Below are 19,415 nucleotides of genomic sequence, written 5' to 3'. Positions count from 1 at the left end.
GAGGAATAACGTAGATCTGTACTGCGCAGCGTGGAGCTTCTCAAGTGGAACATGGGGAAGCCTTCCTAAGACCTGCCATAAATGGCTTTTCTTTTTCTCAACACTTCCCACTCAGGAAAGTTACCACATTTCTGTCTTTCTTTCCTCTAGTCTCCTCTCTAACAATGCTGACTTTTTTGACATGAGTAGCACTGAGGTTTTAACTCCAAATGTAAATCAACTCCTGGGATGCTCTGTGGAAGTTCCAGGTAGGTTTTGAGCTGTCAGGGGAGCTATGAAAACCACTAAGGGAAGTAGAGGCAGGGAAAATGAAGTCTGCTCGCTTCAGCCTCCTGCCTGAGGTCACCTCAGCCTCCAAGAACTGGGAGAGATGACCCTTCAAGGAGGGAAATGTTTTGAGAAAATCCACTCCCACCCACATTGCTCCCACCTGTGGGTTCCTGCTCCGTTTCCTTCTATTCCTCTCTCCTGTGCCATTTCTCACACATTCACTTCGTCCCAGTTCTGCCTCCCTCAGTCTTTTCAGAAAGGTCCTTGCTGCCGGGAGCTTTTTGTCAGTCAGTCAGCAAGATTGTTCATTGAATCCCTGCTGTCACTAAAGGCACTGGGCTGGGGGGTGGAATGAAAGAGTGATAATAAGACTAATTGTAATACCTTGTTACAGAGAGTGGCACTTCACTCTCTATGAAACATAGAAGGAAGGCGTACAGAAGGTACAGAAGTGTGTTCTCTGGTCCTCAGAGCCTTCTGTGACCTGGTGGAGTGTATTGGCTCAACTACAGGTGGGGACAGAGGAGCTGCTCATGGCTTCTGCAGGGTTCTTGCAATGTCCCTGCACTTCCGTCCCCCCAGCTTTCTCCTTTCCTTGCCATTCCTAATGAAGGAACGAATGGGTTGGCATAGGGTTGGGGCTTGGTAGAGGAAGCAGCAGCCAGTAAGTGCTTTAACCGATTCCTGGGTGCAACTACCATGGCTGTTCTTTGTGGTGTGTGTGCTCTCATGAAAATCCTTCTTTTGTTTTGGAAATCTTTTAACCCCTAAAACTAAGCATTTTCCTGGAGTAGTTCTTCTCATTCCTCTCTGATTATAAAAGTCACTTGGGCTGCTTGTCCCATACCAAGACTCCAGCCTGAATCCCAGGCTTCTTGAATCAGAAGCTGGAGTAGAGACTTACGGGCAGAGAGGTTGGGAAATCCAGCCTAGAGAGTTGTCAAGTGGCTGAATATTAAATAGCTAATCAGTGCTCTTCTGTCATGAAAGAAAATCTTAATTCTCACAGCTATTGTGATAAGTACTCACAGTTGATAGCTGAATACGAAAACTTGGCCGATTCCATTGCAATTTTAATGTGGAAAAAGTGCTAGCAGAAGTATACATGCAAAAAGTCTTTTCCCCAAGTCATTAGCATCACTTTTCTGGGCTCAATGCATAACAGTATTTCTTTCTTGTATAACTTCCCTAATCCTGCATGTCAGCTGCAAAATAGGTTATTAGTAGGAGCAGTAACAGCTCTGAAGCTGACAGCCCACTTTCAAAGCCGTATTGTACTCAACTAATAGAAAAAGTGATAGAAAGAGCTTTTCCTGATGTGTGACTATTACAAGGTTTAAATTAAAGTTTGGCAAATAAAAGTAACTCATTGTGACTATGTTTTTAGTGACCTATATTTTTTGCCTTCTTGAACAAGTTATAAAATGCTTGTTCAATTTTGTCTATATAGTCTCAGAGAAAATTGAAATTGAGCTATATGACTCAAGTTTTTTGTTGTTGTTGTTTTTTAATACCTATTTGAGCCTTGAGCCCTGTAGGGGAGAAAAAGCAATATCTTTTCCTCACCCATTACAAGATGCATGGCTGACACCCCCATAACAAAAGACAGATTAACAAGAGAAAAGCATAACAAATTTATTTAACCAAAGTTTTATGTGACATTGGAACCTTCAGAAATGAAGACCCAAAGAGCCAGGGAAAACTGATATATATATATTTTTTTTGTCTTTTTTGTGACCGGTAAGGAGATCGCAACCCTTGGCTTGGCGTCGCCCGTGCCACGCTCAGCCAGTGAGCGCACCGGCCATTCCTATATAGGATCCGAACCTGCGGCCGGAGCGCTGCTGCGCTCCCAGTGCCACACTCTCCCGAGTGAGCCACAGGGTCAGCCCGAAAACTGGTATTTTAATGCTAAGTCTGATGAAAGAAGTGGATAGTTATGGAGAAACTTGATTGGACATAATGATGGTATAACCTAATGGTAATAAACTGAGGGCATTGAGCAAGGACTGTTTGTTCAGATCCTTTTCTGCGTCTCTGTGTGACATCCTTCCCCCAGGTATAGGGTAGGATACCTGTCACATGAGGGTTTTCAGTGGGGAGGAGGTCAGAGAAGACCTCTTAGGTATGATATCTTGTTTTGGGGAAGGGGATCTAGTTTTTATGATGTGCTTTAGGGGAGAAAGGGGGATGGGACAAAAGGGGGCAGGAGAAGGTCAGAGAAAACTTCTTGCTTCTGTGGGCTTCCCAATCTCCTTCAGTGTAAGAAAATAATCTAAGTGATTCATTTTCAGAAATGACTTATCTGAGAGTGTTTTATTGAGATAGTAATTAGTTCCTAGCCCCTTTTTGTTTTCTTCATTTTCCCAGAGGGTCTCCAAATAGATAAGGTTCTTCTTGAGATGGTAATTAGTTGCTAGCACCCATAGTTTTCTTCACTCCCTGGTGTTTCTCCCTTCACAGGGCTTAGGCAGGCCTTTTTCACAGGTTTGTCCTGAACCCCCAGACAAAGGAATTCCTTGCAAGGGGGTAATAAATTTTATGTGCCATCCAGGAAGATTGTGCACCCTATAGTACTCACAGCCAATGAGGAGGCAGGGGGAGGGACTTGCATACTAGGAAATAAGTTGTTTGTTACAGCCCTTTTCTGTGTGCCTGCCCTTCAGGCACGTGAAACTTGCAAGGCCATATATAATTAAAGTCTCGCTTTACTGGACCTCGTGTCCATCATTTAGCATTGGACAAGTGAGGATGTTTCTCAAAATTTGGGGGCTGATCCAGGATCTCTAAGACTGCAGGACTTGGACCTCAAAAGAGGGGGAGACACGTCCCACCTGATTTTGGGTGGCCTGTTCTGTCCTGGTGCCCAGCTTCGCACAGGACCACAGATATAGCCAAGACTGTAATTCTGAGGAGGGCAGAAGCAATTCTGGGGGAAAGAAAGCAGGCACCACGGCAACCAGGTAATCTTGTGCACAAGCCAAGGTAGGAAAATTGGACTTTAACTATTACCTTGGTGGTTGGGCGTTTTTGGAGGTCTAGTGTATGGCTGAGACGTATCCTAGACATGAAATGAGTGTGGAGTTTCAATCCATGGTTCCATTTTCCTGCAAGGGTCATGGCTGGAGAAAGACAAAGCGAGTCTTGAAGTGCACGAGAAAGCTCCAGTAAGGGGGGCTGAGTACCTCAGGGAGTCCCGATGTGTATAAGAAACCCCTAGTAAAGGGGGGTTGAGTAGCTCAGGGAGACTCAGACACAAGGATCACTGACCTCAGTTGAAAATGGGAAATAAGAATTGTAGGCCTAGGGAAACAAGGAAGGGAGGAATTAAGGAGATTCTTCCCGAAGTTCCCTCAGATAGTCCCTTGGGGGGAATGTTAAAGGACTGGGAAATGAATTCTCAGACAAGGTTCAAGGAGAAACAGAGAAAGATTAAGTACTGTTGCTTTATTTAGACCAAGGAACCAATTCCTAAACCTTCAGTCTTCTGGCCACAGTTTGGCTCAGGGGAGGACTGGGTCGTCAGGCCCTTGTCCTCTGTGTTAATGATAAATCCTCATCTTCCCAGGAGGAAAAGGATTATGCTCTATGCTGGCTTTCAGGAGCAACTCCCATGTTTCCTCTTAAAATTGAGGGAGAAAACCCCAAGAGAGAATCCTGCAACCCACTGTCCTGCCTTCCTCCTCCTTATGACCCACAGAATGGGAGACAAGAGGGCCCTAGGCAGCCTGAATGTTCAGATCCCTAAGTGGAGTCCAAACCCTTGGCCCCTGTGAATCCATATCCTAGACTAAGGAAGGAATTAGAACAATGTAAGGAAGACCTTAAAAATGTTCCCCTCCCTTTGGAGGCCTCTAAGGAAACCTCCAAAATGTTTCCCCTTTGGGAAGTCCCCATGGGGGAAGGAGAGATCAGATTCGTGACTGTCCCCCTCATGAGTACCAAAGTTAGAAATTTTAAAAAGGAAATGAAATCATTATTAGAAGACCCCCTCAGTGTGGCAGAGCAGCTTGACCAATTCTTAGGGCCCAGCTATTACACTTGGGTTGACATGATGTCTATCATGAGAATCCTCTTTACAGGGGAAGAAGGAGGACTGGTTAGGAGAGCTGCTATGTCCATCTGGGAGAGACAACACCCTCCCGGACAGGGGGTTCTGTTTGCAAAACAGAAGTTCCCAAATTTGGATACCAAATGGGATAATAATGATCCCAGAGATAAGGCCCAAATGCAGGACCTCAGAGAATTAACCATCAAAGGAATTAAAGAATCCACCCTGAGGTCACAAACTGTTTCCAAGGCCTTTGATATTCAACAAGAGAAAGAGGAAACTCCCTCTGCCTTTTTTCAGAGGCTCAGAGACCAAATGAGGAAATACTCTGAATTAGACCTGGAAGACCCAATCGGACAGGGTCTCTTGAAAGTTAATTTTGTAACTAAAAGCTGACCTGATATTACTAAAAAGTTACAGAAATTAGATGGTTGGAATGAAAAACCAACTTAGGAACTACTCAGGGAGGCCCAAAAGGTGTTTGTGAGCAGGGAAGATGAGAAACAGAAATGAAAAGCAAAGATCATGGTTTCCACAGTAGAAAAAATATTTAGAAAGAATCTGGAATCAAACCCTCCTCACCGGGGATGAAAGAACCGTAGATTCCAGTCAAGAGACCAAAAGGGCCCTCATGGAGAAAAACCTCAAGCAAGCAACGGGGGTTATAAATGTGGGAAACCTGGTCATTTGGAAAGAGATTGCCCCAAACGGGAAAAGGAAGAACAGGTGATACCCCTCATGACTTTTGAGGATTAGGGGTCAGGGGTTCCCTTTAGTAAGGTCTCAGCAGGAGCTCTTGATAAACTTAAGGGTGGGACTTAAGGAAGAAGAGGCAACATTTTGACACAGGAAAAACCAAAAATCAATTTCTTAAAAACTGTATACGGGCCATATCCTCTACTTTGTCTTCCATCTGGTTAAAAGAGCTTCTTGCTTAGACCCCGCCTCTTGAATTTATTGTACCTGGTGTTAATCAAGACCTGGAAAGAAGACAAGCTTCGGCCGAGCTGGAAGATTCCTTCCAGTGCTCTTCACTGCTGAGACTGCTATACGAACTGCTAAAAAGGGGGTGAACTCATTCTACAAAAACAAAATGGGGGTTGGAGGTTGAGACTATCTCTGGAAATTGATATGGATAGGATGGACTGTTACACCAGGGATTAGAGGACAGACAAGATAGGGGGATACAAATTCCTGGGTAGAATGGGATAAATTTTTTGTGAATGCATTGAACAAGAGCAATTGCAACACATGCACTGCAGGACAGCCACAGGTGGGCAGTTCTGTTTCCTCTTGGTTGGGATATAGACCCAAAGGGAATTCACTATATGATGGCTCTATACCAAGACAAGGACACATGGGGGAAAAAAACTTGCTTTCAGAAAACTGTCATTGCTTCTCTCTGCACTAGAAAGGTCACATCCAAGGGTGATCCCTTCCCTCTCCATAAGGGTGATGAATCACTCCTCTTGCCTCTCCAGGCAGGGGGAAAAATCCAATAAACCCATAGGAGATCTATCGACTTGTACCCGCATTGTAAATGTCTCTGGTGAGCCAGGTTACAACTATTCCAACCTGCACATCCCCCAGGAGGATTTTTGGTGGTATTGTGGGAAAAGAAATCTATGTAATCTGTTGCTATCCAACTGGACTGGAACTTGTGCATTAGTCCAATTGGCAATTCCATCTACCTTGGCATTTCATCTCTCAGTTGAAAATAATAGTGTCCACCATCAAAAGCAAAGGACATTAGAAGGGTCATTTGACTCTAATATATACATAGATTCAATAGGAGTCCCAAAGGGAGTTCCAAATGAATTCAAGGCCAGAAATCAAATAGCTGCAGGATTCAACTCAACACTCTTCTGGTGGTCCACTATTCACAAAAATGTAGACCGGATTAATTATATTTATTACAATCACAGAGGTTCATCAACTATACTAGAGATGCCCTCCAGGGGGTAGCTAGTCAATTGGATGCAACTAGCTGAATGGCCTGGGAAAACCGAACTGTACTAGACTTGATTCTGGCAGAGAAAGGGGAGTTTATGTCATGCTAGGAGGGAAACGCTGCATCTTTATTCCAAATAATACTGCCCCGGATGGGACTGTTACTAAAGCATTACAAGGGCTTACAGCATTGGCAAATGAATTGGATAAAAATGCAGGCATTAATGATCCATTTACTGATTGGTTAGAAGGGTGGTTTGGGAAATGGGAAGGGGTAGGAGCCTTGACCCTAAATTCCCTTATAATTGTAGCTGGAGTTTTAACAGCAATAGGGTGCTGCATTACTCCATGTGTCAGAGGCCTGACACAGAGGCTTATAGAAGCCACAATTAATAAACAAATGCCCATGACCTATGCCCCAAATAACTTCACATTGATGGAAACTAGCCCAGACTATGATGAAGACAGCCAGCAAATGCTAAGTCAATTTGAAGAGAACCAAAAATACAATGAAAATGGAATCAGTAGTTCTTACAAAAGTAGAGGAGGGAATTTGTAAGAAAATAATCTAAGTGATTCAGTTTCAGAAATGACTTATCTGAGGGTGTTTTATTGAGATAGTAATTAGTTCCTAGCCCCTTTTGTTTCCTTCATTTTCCCCTAGGGTCTCTGAACAGATAAGGTTCTCCTTGAGATGGTAATTAGTTACTAGCACACATTGTTTTCTTCACTCCTTGGTGTTTCTCCCTTCACAGGGCTTAGGCAGGCCTTTTTCGCAGGCTTGTCCTGAGCCCAGAGACAAAGGAATTCCTTGCAAGGGGGTAATAAATTTTAGGCACTTTCCAGGAAGATTGTGTATCCCATAGCACTCACAGCCAGTGAGGAGGCAGGGGGAGGGACTTGCATACTAGGAAATAAATTGTTTGTTACAGCCCTTTTCTGTGTGCTTGCCCTTCAGACACCCAAATCTTGCAAGGCCATAATTAAAGTCACATTTGCTATACTGTTGGGTCCGCTGCTGCCGGCCAACCCAAACAACCCTAGACTCGTTATCAGTCTCTCCCTAGGTGTCCCTATTGGTGGGCGATCGGGAAAGATTCCTCTTTCCCTCCAGTCCCCTTGGAAGGAGACAGGGGAAGAGAGCCGTGAAGAGAGGTGAGCACAGCCGCTGGCCCCAACCAGCCCATTAAAGGACACTCAGACGCGGCGGGGGTTCTGTCGAGCAGTTCCATTTATTATCACACAAGCACTTGCTTTTAAAGGCAAATGGGGAAGGGAGGTTTTTACATCCTCCAGTCAGCTTAAAGGTTATGAGAGCATGCATCCTGTCTCAATGCCTAGCTATTGCAATCACACAGTGTTCACGAGCGCGGAAGCGCGTATTTGGCCAATAAGGGCTAAGTAAGGCAAGGTTCCCGCAGACACCCCCACCCTACTTCCTCCTGGCGCCATCTTAGGCTGCCACGTTAATACGCCCTTGTGGGCCCATAATGGCGCCACTTGTAATGTCACTTAAGGTGGCATTAGTTCTTAAGGCCCGACACTATACCTTGTGTCTCTGTGTGCATCCTTTGGCATTGGACGGGTGAGGGCATTTCTCCCATTCAGCTCAAAATATACAGCATGCCAGGAGCCATACTTTGGGGTATCCTCTTCAGAGCCTCAACAGCCCAGAACTGTCTGATGTCAAAAGCAGCTATTTGTACATACAATTTTTTCTACCCGGAACTGCAGATAGATTGCTTTAGAGTTATTCACAACTTCTTAGCTAGTAATTGATATATACTCTAAACTCTGGGGCATGACAAAGGCCCTCTCCTTAGCCAAACTTTAGTTAGGCTGCTCTTCTTGACCAGGCCTTGACCTTGGACTTCTGTGTTCACCTTTGTTGAGTCCAGTTTTAACACAAATCTTGCTAATTCAGTTTAAAAAGCGATGAGGTTTGGTGCTTTGGCATGTTGAATATTTCAAGCTGAAGGAATTTGTGAAACAGCAGGTATAAGAACATGTAGGGTAAATGCTGGACATAGACCTATTGCCCCTCCCTATGCATACCAGAGTTCTCTCTCCCCCCGGGAACCCCCTCCAAAGGTAGTTACCCAAGGAAAGTCACATCCCCTTTAAGACAAACAGAAGACTGGAGGTAGCAGGGACCCTAAGTAAATTAGCACACTAGTGTTAAAGCATTCTGGTGCCAGGAGAGTAGCATAGATCAACTTATCTACTCAACCAGATCTCCTGAGAGCTTTGAGTTATGTGAGCTGGGTGAGGGTCTGTGCATAAGCCTGTAAATGATTTAACCCCCTACTTTGATCTGTTCACTATGTAACTGTTGTGTGTACCCTGTGGCAACATGGATATCTAGATGGCTGGCTGCCAGCAGCAACTCCCGTTAAATCTAATAAACCAGTGTCTACCTATTGCAAAACTGGGTGAGTTCTTTGGAATAGGCAAACACTCCATAAGTAAGTGCCCTCTCAGATTTGGGGCACCCAAGAAACAGAAGAATTTTCTGACCTTCCGCTGAAGCAGGACATAACCCTCATGTGAGAGGTGCCCTCTCTGTCCTGGGAGAAAAGGAATATCTTCATCTCTGAAGACAGAGAGGTCCTGAGAAGAATCTGAATAAACAGGCCTCACTAAGCTCCCCTCTACCTCGGTTTACTACACTTATTTCATACTCTTTGTCCTATCACATTTTCCACACTTCTCCACTCTTCAGCAAATCTAACATAAAAATGATAAGATTTAATCACTTCTTTGGGTATTCATTTCCTCACAAAGGCTCGCATGTCATACAAAATTGGTATTTATTAAATTTGCATGCTTTTTTCTTATTAATCTGTCTGTTGTCACAAGGGCCACAGCAGAGAACTTAGAAGGGTAGAAGGAAACACATTTTTCCTCCCCTATAAAAGAATATCCCATTCTTGATATCTGACCACCCTGGCCTGCCCTCAGCAAAAATCCTGTTGATTCAGTTTAGCAAGAACCCTCATACCTTCTTGGTATTTTTCCATCCGCTGACCTCCTTCCCCACGATTCCGCTCTTTAGCTATAAATTCCCACTTATCCTTATTGTGTTCAAATCAAGCTCAGTTTTATACTGAAGTGTCTTTTCTCCTGTTGCAATAGTTTTCTGAATAAAATCTGTCTTCACCACTTTAACTAGCATTCAGTTTTGATTCTCCTTGACAGGGAGGAATGGTAAATGTGTTTTACTTTGAGGGTTAAATCTCATTTGTTGGCGGTGCTGCCAGGAATGCTATGTTGAGAAAGATTCTGAGGCTACATCCAAGCTCAGCAGGAAGGAGAGCTGTGATCAGTTGTCTGCTCTGTGTGTGTGTGTGTATTTATAGCTACTTCTCTGGGAAGAGTTTGAGTCTTGTTTTACTCCTGGTGTCATTCTTAAGAAGGATAATAACTAAAGACCAAGAGACCTGAGGATGGATGCGTTAGTTGGAGAAATAACAAAATTACAGAACTGGCCTAGATAAATGTTTTTCCCCCCTTCATATCATGTAGCTGGTATAATAAGGGAAGTAGGAATTAAGAGTCTTTAGCCTTAAAAGACAAAAGGAGACAGGCTAGCACCCTGAAAACTGTGCTCAGGTGAGGCTAGGTTATACTTCAACTACAAGGGCAAAATTAACCCTGGAGTTTCCCAACTTGGTTCAGCTCTACTTACTCTTAGAGCTAGGTGTGGCTACTTTGTGGCCACTATTGGTGCTTTTGGGGACCACTGGGTTGCAGGAAATAGAAGTGCTACAGACTTACAGTACACCCTACCCTTGCTTCCTACTGCCTTTCTAATCAAGAGAACCACCAAGCCTAAGGAAAAAAGAGAGGAATGAGAATTTAAGTATGACCCATTCAGAGTTGAGCCAGCACCTAATAACTACCAAAGCTTTCTAATAAAAGTCTGGATTAAAATGCCCAGTGTGGGCCTGGAGGCTGAAGTAGCCCCTCCTATTCCTGTGGTCACCAGAAAAAGAGGAAAGACAAGGTGAGAATGCACACAAAACAGTTCTAGCCTCCTAGTTCAGGTGTAGAGGAGCAGGAGGTGGAGCTAGAGTTATAGACAGTCATGTCCCCAAGGAGCAGGGTCAGCCCGACGCTAGCTGGGTGTAGGGCTAGAAGTGAAGGGTATAAGCAACAGAGGAATTAGAAGGCTTTTTTCTATCAAACCTAGTCATCAGGAAACTTTCAGGGTCAGGTTTTTGTTTTGTTTGACTTTGTTTTTATTTTAGTTTCTTAATATTTTCCCTTCCTTATTATTTTCTTCTCTTTTCCCCCCTAAAAAATAGATGTTATTTTTACAGCAGTTTTAGGTTTACAGAGAAATTGAGCAGAAACTACAGATAGTTCCCATGTACGCCCCAACCCCAGCGCACACCCAGAGCTTTTCCTATTGTTAACATGTTCCACTGGTGTACATTTGTTACAGTTAAGAAACAATATCCATCTACAACTATTAACTCAATTTTACATTAGGTTTCTGTGGGGAAAATAGGATAATTTAGTCAGGCTGCCTTGACATTTCTTGTAAACAAGTTGTGTGGTTGGAGTTGGTGTGCATGTGCACCCATGTATCTTTTTAGTTTTATTGGTATTGTGTGCTCTGCAGTTTGTGAAGCAGGCTGGCCCAGCAGAGCTGTGCCTAAAAATAGAGCATGTTTACTCTGCTGGCAGCTGCTCAGTTTCAGTTTTGGACCTTGCCAGTAGCAGTTGAGTTTCTGAGTTTCTCTGTGGACTGCTTAGCTCATAGTGTTGTGTGTGCTGAATAAAGACTATCCATTCTTCAACCAAGGTTCCAAGGACCATTTTGTCTGGTTACCTAATTCATAGACCTGTGTGTGAAGGGTTTGTGAATGGGCTTGAGAGGTCTGTGAGCCCCAGACCCAGCCCTAGCTCTACAGTTTCCCTTTTCAGAACTCTTCCCTTGGCCCAGTTTTCTCAGACAGACAGTGGTGACACTTTTCACCTCTAGTTGTAAAGTCAATTAATTCTCAACTCCCTACTATCCACTCCATATCTTGGGGGAACTTCCAAATTCTAACTGGTACCCTAATGCTACCGATAAAATGCTCACCATTGCTTAATAAACTAGCCCAATTCAAACAAAATATCAGAATCCCTTCATCCCAAAAGGAATTACAATTCAAGTAAGAATAAGATAAGGGCCCTGCCATTATAAAAGAACACTCAGTTCTCTTTGGTCTAAAAGTGTTTCCTAGGCTTGGCACTAACTGCTGATATATAATTACGTCAATTCTTCTTGAAGTACATTCAGTCAAGTTTGCTTTTAATGGTATCTAAATGGGATGATGTTCATATTAGCATTCAATCATCATTTGAGTTCCAAAAAAAAAATGAAAGTCATTATTAAGAAAATTTGTAAAATTTTAAAAATACACTTAGAAATTTATGTATTAAATTTCATATTCCACATGTAAATATGCACATTCTTAATTTGAAATTGATTTACAGTTCATTTCAATGTTTGACATTGTTTTCTACATATTGAAATTATGTAAATGCATTATTGTGTTTTTGAAAAACTCAAAGAGAAACTTTGTCTCCTTTTAGTTCTCAATTTTGCTTTTGTTAATGTTTATAGTTAGCTCCTGCAGTTTATTAATTTGTTAAATTAAGATTAGTTTTAGGGAATTGTGTCAATTGCTTCATGATAGCCAGGTAAAAACTCATTTTAAATTAATGGTCATAAACTTTACTTGTAAGAAACTAGCTTGGCTTTCTGAAACATCTCCCATGACCACCCCGTGGGCTAGGAAGGAAACGTAATATTCATTGAAAGGACCAACCTTAGTGGTAGTGAAACCAGCCCCATCCTGGAAGCCAGAAGGCTTGAATTGCTCTTCTGTCTCCACCATTAGCCAGCCATGTTGCTGCCATGGATTCACTACACGTCTGTCATCTTAGAGCTCTAATTTATAAAAGTACAGGATTTAAACTCCTATCTAATTCGATCATTTCTGAATTTCTTTTTGGTATGTGGACTCAATTATAGGTGAATTTTTACTCCTTCTGCTGGTGGATGAGAGCAAAACAGTAATAAATAAGAAAGTGATTTTTGTATTCTGTGATTCAATGTGGTAATTTTGGGAGCTATGCGATGTTGGATTTTATAAAATGAGTTCAACAGAGCCAAATTGTTATCCATAATAAGGAAAGTCTAAATAATGATGATTAAAGTACAGGATATGGACTCAGCAGCCAAGAGCTCAAACCCAAGCTCTTTAGGGACCTGGTAACCTCCTTCACCCGAGAGGAGGTTCCTCAGCCTGAGAGGAACAGAGAAACTAAAAGCACTACTATGCTGGTGTAACGTGTGCAGTATATTGTCTAGAAATAGACAGTAGAATAATGGTTACTAGAGGCCAGGAAGGGAAGAGGGGTGGGGGAGCAGGAGAGATATATTAACAGGTACAAAGTTACAGGCAGATAGGAAGAATAAGTCCTGGTGTTCTAGGCTGACTAGAGCTAATCATGTCATATTGTATTATTTCTAAATAGTTAGAAAAGAGGATGTTGACCATAATCACCACACAAAAAAGATAAATGTTTAGGTTATGACCCTGAGATACAGCACAATGTTAATTTAATAAGGAATAGCAAATTATATTTACCATGTCATACTTTGGCCAAAGAATGTGTTGATATGTCTGAGAAAATAAATTTAAGAACAAAAGTAAAAATTAAAATAGACTTCTGTTTATGTTTCACCTAACCAAAAATCACAGCCTATGCATGTCCTCTAGAGCTGGTTTATGAATCAGAATCTCTTCCTCTCCCATGAACCAGAAGAAAAGAGTAAGGACAGAAAAAGAAGCAAGGTATAACTTGGTCACCAGGTGCTCCCCACAGCATTTTGGAGGCAGCAATTTGCTAGGGATTGAGTGGTGTATAGATAAGACCACTCAAATGGTTGGAGTCCCAGGTAGTAGCAATGCTGTCATACCTTATAAAGATATTGTCCCCGATATGAACTGATCACCTGTCATCTCCAGTCTCGGTTTCTCCTTGTGTTTCCTTTCTTTCCAACAGAAAAAAAAAGACTGCTGTTCTTTTCTTATTTTTCTTTTGGGGTGTTGTTGAACTCTGAATCTATATGAACTTTTCATATATTAGTAGGATACTCTCTGACAGTCGTGATGTGAAGATAAATCAGCCTTTTAAAAAGCACCTTGCTTTTTATACTTTATTTATTTTGCAGCTGGCCAGTAACCATCTTGCTTTACTTAAGTTCAATTTTAATGATTTTTTTTTTAGGTCTCCAAAAATGTATTTAGAATTGTCAACATGTCTATTTTCAGCATTATGTAAAGTCAGTTTGCCATTTTATCCCTCTTCATATTTTTTATATGCTCTTCAGACTTGAAATTGGGGCACATAAAATGCATAAAAATAAATTGGGTTTTAAAAGTTATAAAACTACTTTTGATCTATTAATGAAAATATAGAAACTGTGGCTCCTTAGAATTTACTTGATGAAGAATTATTAAAGATTTCTTCTATAGCTAGATACTGATGAAAAAGAATTTCAAGGCATTAAAATTTAATTAGATTTTAAATGCTCTATTTACATTTTCCATTCCACCCCCTGCAATACTGCTTCAACTATTAAAGAGAGTTATCTGAACCGATTAACACACCCATGGTTCCATGGTTCATTTCCCTATGAAGCAAATAACTTTTTGAAGTTATTTTGGCCCCTCATGCCCTTCCCTTCCAGCATAAAAATATTGACATGTTGAGAATCTTTAATAAATATTTCCAAAGGAATGGCTTTCCAATGACATTCAGCCAGACTTAAGGCACTAAGAATAAATTCTATCACATGTACTCTCTCTGATGGCATGCAGAAGAATCGAAATTCCAGGGCAAATTGAGATGAATTATTTTCACTCAAGCTTATAAATAAAACCCAAGTTAGGTTTAGCAGTAATTGGCAATAGTTAAGAAGCATTAATTAAGGTAATTGATTTTTACCAAATGAATAAAGGTCCTGAATTGGAAATCAGTTGACTGTGTAGAACATCAGTAGTGCCAAGACAAAGCTGTCTTTTAACATTTGAAATTTCAAAACTTGATTGTCTTTCACTCCATATTCAGAGAAGAGGTTTACCATAAAAAATTCCCAGAGGAAGATAACACATAAATACAAATTCACTGTAGGGAATAAGGAACCAAGAGCAGATCCTGCTGGTCAAGAGATGTCTTCCAAAGGGATTCAGGCCCTGAGAGGAAGGATGGTAAAGCCATTGAGATCCATCAGATGAAGGAAAAGTACTTTACCTTCTCCTAACAGTCTAAAAATAGAGTATAAATTTCCCCTTTTGTAAAGGAAATTTAAATTTGCAAAGGTAATTTCCATTTGTAAAAGTATCTCTGCTTCTGGAAGAGAGCTATTCCCAAGACAGCCCTTATCACCCAAGAGACTCTTACTTGCATGACAGATAACCCTCACTTACCTCACCTGCCCATAACTTACCTCCTCCACCCAGAAACCCCTGGCCTCTTTTCCTTTCTTTAGCCTAAAATAGTACATAAGCCTCAATATTCTGGCCACCTCCTTAAGCCTTATTCCTTTTTGAAACTCTTATGCGTAAGTGCAAAATTAAAACCATTTTTCTTTTTGTTATTGGTTTGATTTATGGGTCCAGCCAGTGATCCTAGGAGGGTAGAAGAAGAAAGTCTTTTCCTCCCCTAAAATGGAAATCTCCAAGGTAAAATTTCTTGTACAATTTTAAGTTTTCTAAATTTAACTATGAAAGAGAAAGTCTACGTCTAGGCAGACCTGGAATTATGTAGATAACTCAGGCAAACATAACCAGATCTTGACCATATAGAACTATTTGGGGGCTGGCCGGTTAGCTCAGTTGGTTTGAGCAAGATCGAGGGTTTGGATCCCCTCACTGGCCAGAAGCCAGGGGGAAAAAAAGAGAAGAACAGAATTATTTTTGATATCTGTCTATACTGAGATTACCTTTTAGATAGAGCATCCTCTTATTTGATGTCAGGGAAACTACATTAAATATTAATTTTCTCAGGGACACTCAATGGAATATGGTGCCAGACAACACTACATCTGTATTCAAATCATCAGTCTCCTCTGACATTGTCACTGAAAAATGATGAGGCTAGGTCTCTTGTCAGGAGAGAGATATAACTACTTTCCTACTAATTTCTGTAGCTCTGAGACTTCTTGAAGCTTTTGTTTTGCTTTAGGCTCCTGCCAGTCATATTTTCTGTGAGATTTCTCATTATATTAGCTGACTCTGAACATTCTCTCTTCCCACTGTACAAGGGAGAAACTGGTTTGGTGTTTCATATATTTGCAGAAATTGAGAGAATGATTTCAGCCAAACAGAGAAGCTGTCAGTCAGTCATATAAATCTCCAGATGAACTCCAGATGGAACATGGTGATAGTCACCTTTTCAGAGAATGTGAGTTTCTTGTCTGAGTGTTTACTGAGTCATTTCCTGTAATTATTTGCAACCAGTCTCTTTACTAACAGCTGTATCAGTTGCTGGCTGATGTTCAGGTCCCATCATCAAAGGGACCATCTTCTTTTTAAATATGAATCACTTCGCTCTAAATTCAGAGTTCAAAGATTGTTTTCATCATTTGCTTTGAAGGGGCTCAGAGTATGCCACCCCCAAATTTGCCATAAGGATTATTTTGAGCTGAAAGCAATTAAAAAGAAGCAGACATAAGAAATACTCTCTGACCTCCCCCTCTCTACCAGGAAGGGCAGAATAATTCTTAATCACTGGAGGTAAATTTAGATCCTTATTAGCCCAGAGAATCTACATAACAGAGGAATCTGATGGATCTTAGACATGACTGGCACCATCTTGGTTGTGCCTAGTGCCATTTTACACACACTGAGCACAGAATGGCTGCCAGCCTTTCCTTTATGAGAAACCTCGTGGTTTCTGAGAAATAGAAACTCCTCTACTTCTGCATGGGTGCAACCTTCCACCTGATTGCATCAGCCAGCCTTATATTCCACACCAGCACCAACCCCCTTCCTGATTATGTCAGCCTTCCCTGCAGTCTATATAAGCTCTCTCACCCCCACACCTGGTGCTGCCCTCCATTTTGAGTGCAGCCCAGCAGATTCTTTTCCTTTAATAAAGCTTGATCGGTACCCAGTGTTTTGGCTCACTTTCATTTTGGTGCTGAAACCCAGGAAGGGTCCTGGCTGGGACCTTTGAACAATCCCCTCTCTTGGATTGATTGGCCCCTGGCCACCCTTCTTGGACCGGCCGAACTGGGTACCTCCAGAACTCTCTCCTCTTGCTACTTCAAGACCAACACATCCAACATCAGCCTCAGTTCAGAGTGAGTCAGTGGGTCTGTCCTACTTCTACAGGTTCCTCTGGCTACTTTCCATGACTACTGTCTACAACTACTGTCTACTTCCCAAAGACCAGGCACCTGGCCAAGAGAACCCCTCTCATGCCCCCCACCTATTGGAGGACACTCCTCTAGCCAGTTAGTGGCTCCTCTCTTGAAAAGAAGGTGCACATCAACAAGGACACTCCTTGGTGCCATCCTTCTTCTACTAGAACTGATCACCTCCTTTCTCACCCTCTAAATGGGATCCTCACAATCCAATCCACCATGCTCTATGCCCCTACACTGTCTCCTGGCCAATTTAGAACCCTTGGCTTCCAGGGAGACATTAAACCCAAATGCCTCATTTTCTACTACAATCAAGTTTGGCCTAAGTACAAACTAGACAATGGATCCCAGTGGCCAGAAAATGGCACTTTTGACTTGGATACTCTTAGAGATTTAGACAACTTTTGTCACCGAAGCAGCAAAGCTGGAGAGATTCCTTATGTTCAAGCCTTCTTCTATCTCTGATTGCATCCTTCTCTTTTTCAAAACTGTCCTATGTCTCAAATTCTCCTAGCTCATGCCCAACCTCCCCTTCCAAATTTGGATCAATATTTTGATCCATAAGAACACTCTGCTCCCTGACCATTTCCTTATGCTCCAGATCCTTCACCAGCCCCTTCACCTTTTCCCTCTCTTCTCCATACCTGGTCTCGAGATGCTCATCCTCAGCCACCCAACCACTCTCTTTCTCCCCCTTTATCAGGTGACAGCCCTGCCTCAGCTCTGGCTCCTTTATACCCCCTCCATGAAATGGCTGGGATGGGGGAATTGTCCAGGTCCATATCCCCTTTTCTCTTTCTGATCTCTCCCAAATCAAAAAGTGACTTGGATCTTTTCAGTCCAACCCAGACACATATCTTAAGGAATTCAGAGAACTCACCCAGTCTTATGATATCACCTGGCATGATATTTTTATGATTCTTACTACTACTTTGTCCCCTGAGGACAGGGAGCAGGTCTGGATAATGGCCCAACAACAGGCAGACAAAGTGCATGCTCAAAATAACAGATGGTCTGTGGGAACCCTTACTGTCCCTTGCATGGACCAAAATTGGGACTACCAGGCCAGCTACGGGGATCAGGATCTCCAGGATAACATGATCACACACTTGATTTATGGCCTCCAAAAGGCTACTCACAAGTTGGTCAATTATGACAAGCTTAGAGAAATCACACAGAGATCTGCTGAAAGTCCCAGCAAGTTCCTAACCCACCTCTCTGAGGCTTTACATAAATACACATGTATAGACCCAAACTCCCCTACAGGCATGGCCCTCTTGCATTCTCATTCCATTACCCAATCAGCCCCTGATATTAAAAAAAAAACTAAAAAGAACTTGAGGATGGTCCAAATACAACCCAATGAGATCTCCAATGCAGCTTTCAAGGTTTTTAACAATAGGGAGGAGGAGGAGAAGAAGGATTGATACAAAAGAGATCAGGCCAAATACCAACTCCTGACTAATGCCATCCAAGGCTCACGTACCCCTAAGCCAGCTACCTCTAGGGGCAAGCCACCCAGGGACTGCTTCAAATGCAGTCAACCAGGCCACTGGGAATCAGTCTGTCCTAACATGAGGCTCCCTTTTAGGCCCTGTCCTCACTACAAACAGCCAGGTCACTGAGGAGTTGACTGTTCTACTTGCCAGAGAGGGAGTGGCCCAGTCCCTAACCCACAACCTTTAGCTCCATGGCCATCCCTACCAGAGCTTCTTGAATTTTCCCAGAAGGAGGAATGATGATGCCCAGGGCCCGAGGCCTCCATGGAGATCACCACACGTGAACCCAGGGTAACTCTCCTTGTAGCAGGTAGGCTGATCTTTTTTGTCATCAATACAGGGGCCACTTACTCTATCCTTCCTGAATATGCAGGACCAACAATCCCATCCTCTATTACAATAGTAGTGGTCATGGGATCAGAATACTGCCCACAGATCACTCAACCACTTTCCTGCACCCTATATCACACCCAATTCACACACAATTTTTTAATAATGCCTCAACGCCCAGCCCCCTTACTGGGACAGGACATCCTTTCCAAACTCAAAGCTACCCTTACCCTAAACACTTTAACTCCAGCTACAATACTCCTGTTACAGGCTGCCCCAGACCTGGCTTCTGAGGCTTCCGCCTTCCCCTCCCCGTCAGACAAGGTTAATCCCATAGCATGGGACACTTCTTCTCCCCCCATTGCTACACACCATTCCCCTGTCCTTCTTAAGTTGCAGAACCCCTCTTTGTACCCTAATGTCCCACAATAATCACTAACAAACACCTAATAGGCTTAAAACCCATCATACACAAACTCCTTTCTTCTCATCTCTTATGTCCTACCCACTCACCTTTTAATACACCCATCCTTCTGGCTATAAGCCTAATGGCTCATTCCATTTAGTTCAAGACCTCAGGGCCATTAATGTGGCCATTTTACCCATAACCCCAATCATTTCTAACCCCTATACCCTTCTATCCACAATCCCAACAACAACCCATTTCTTCTCTGTACTTGAGCTCAAAGATGCCTTTTTTCTATCCCCTTACACACTTCCTCCAAAACCTGTTTGACTTCACTTGGACTGATCCTGATACACATTGTTCCCAACAACTCACCTGGACAGTACTACCTCAGGGTTTTGGGATAGCCCCCACTTCTTCGGCCAGGGCTTAGCTACAGACTTACCTGAACTTCCCCCAACCTCTAGCACTTTA

The sequence above is a fragment of the Cynocephalus volans genome, chromosome 13 (assembly GCF_027409185.1).
Source record: "Cynocephalus volans isolate mCynVol1 chromosome 13, mCynVol1.pri, whole genome shotgun sequence".
Taxonomy (NCBI): Eukaryota; Metazoa; Chordata; class Mammalia; order Dermoptera; family Cynocephalidae; genus Cynocephalus; species Cynocephalus volans.
This window is presented reverse-complemented; position numbering follows the sequence as displayed.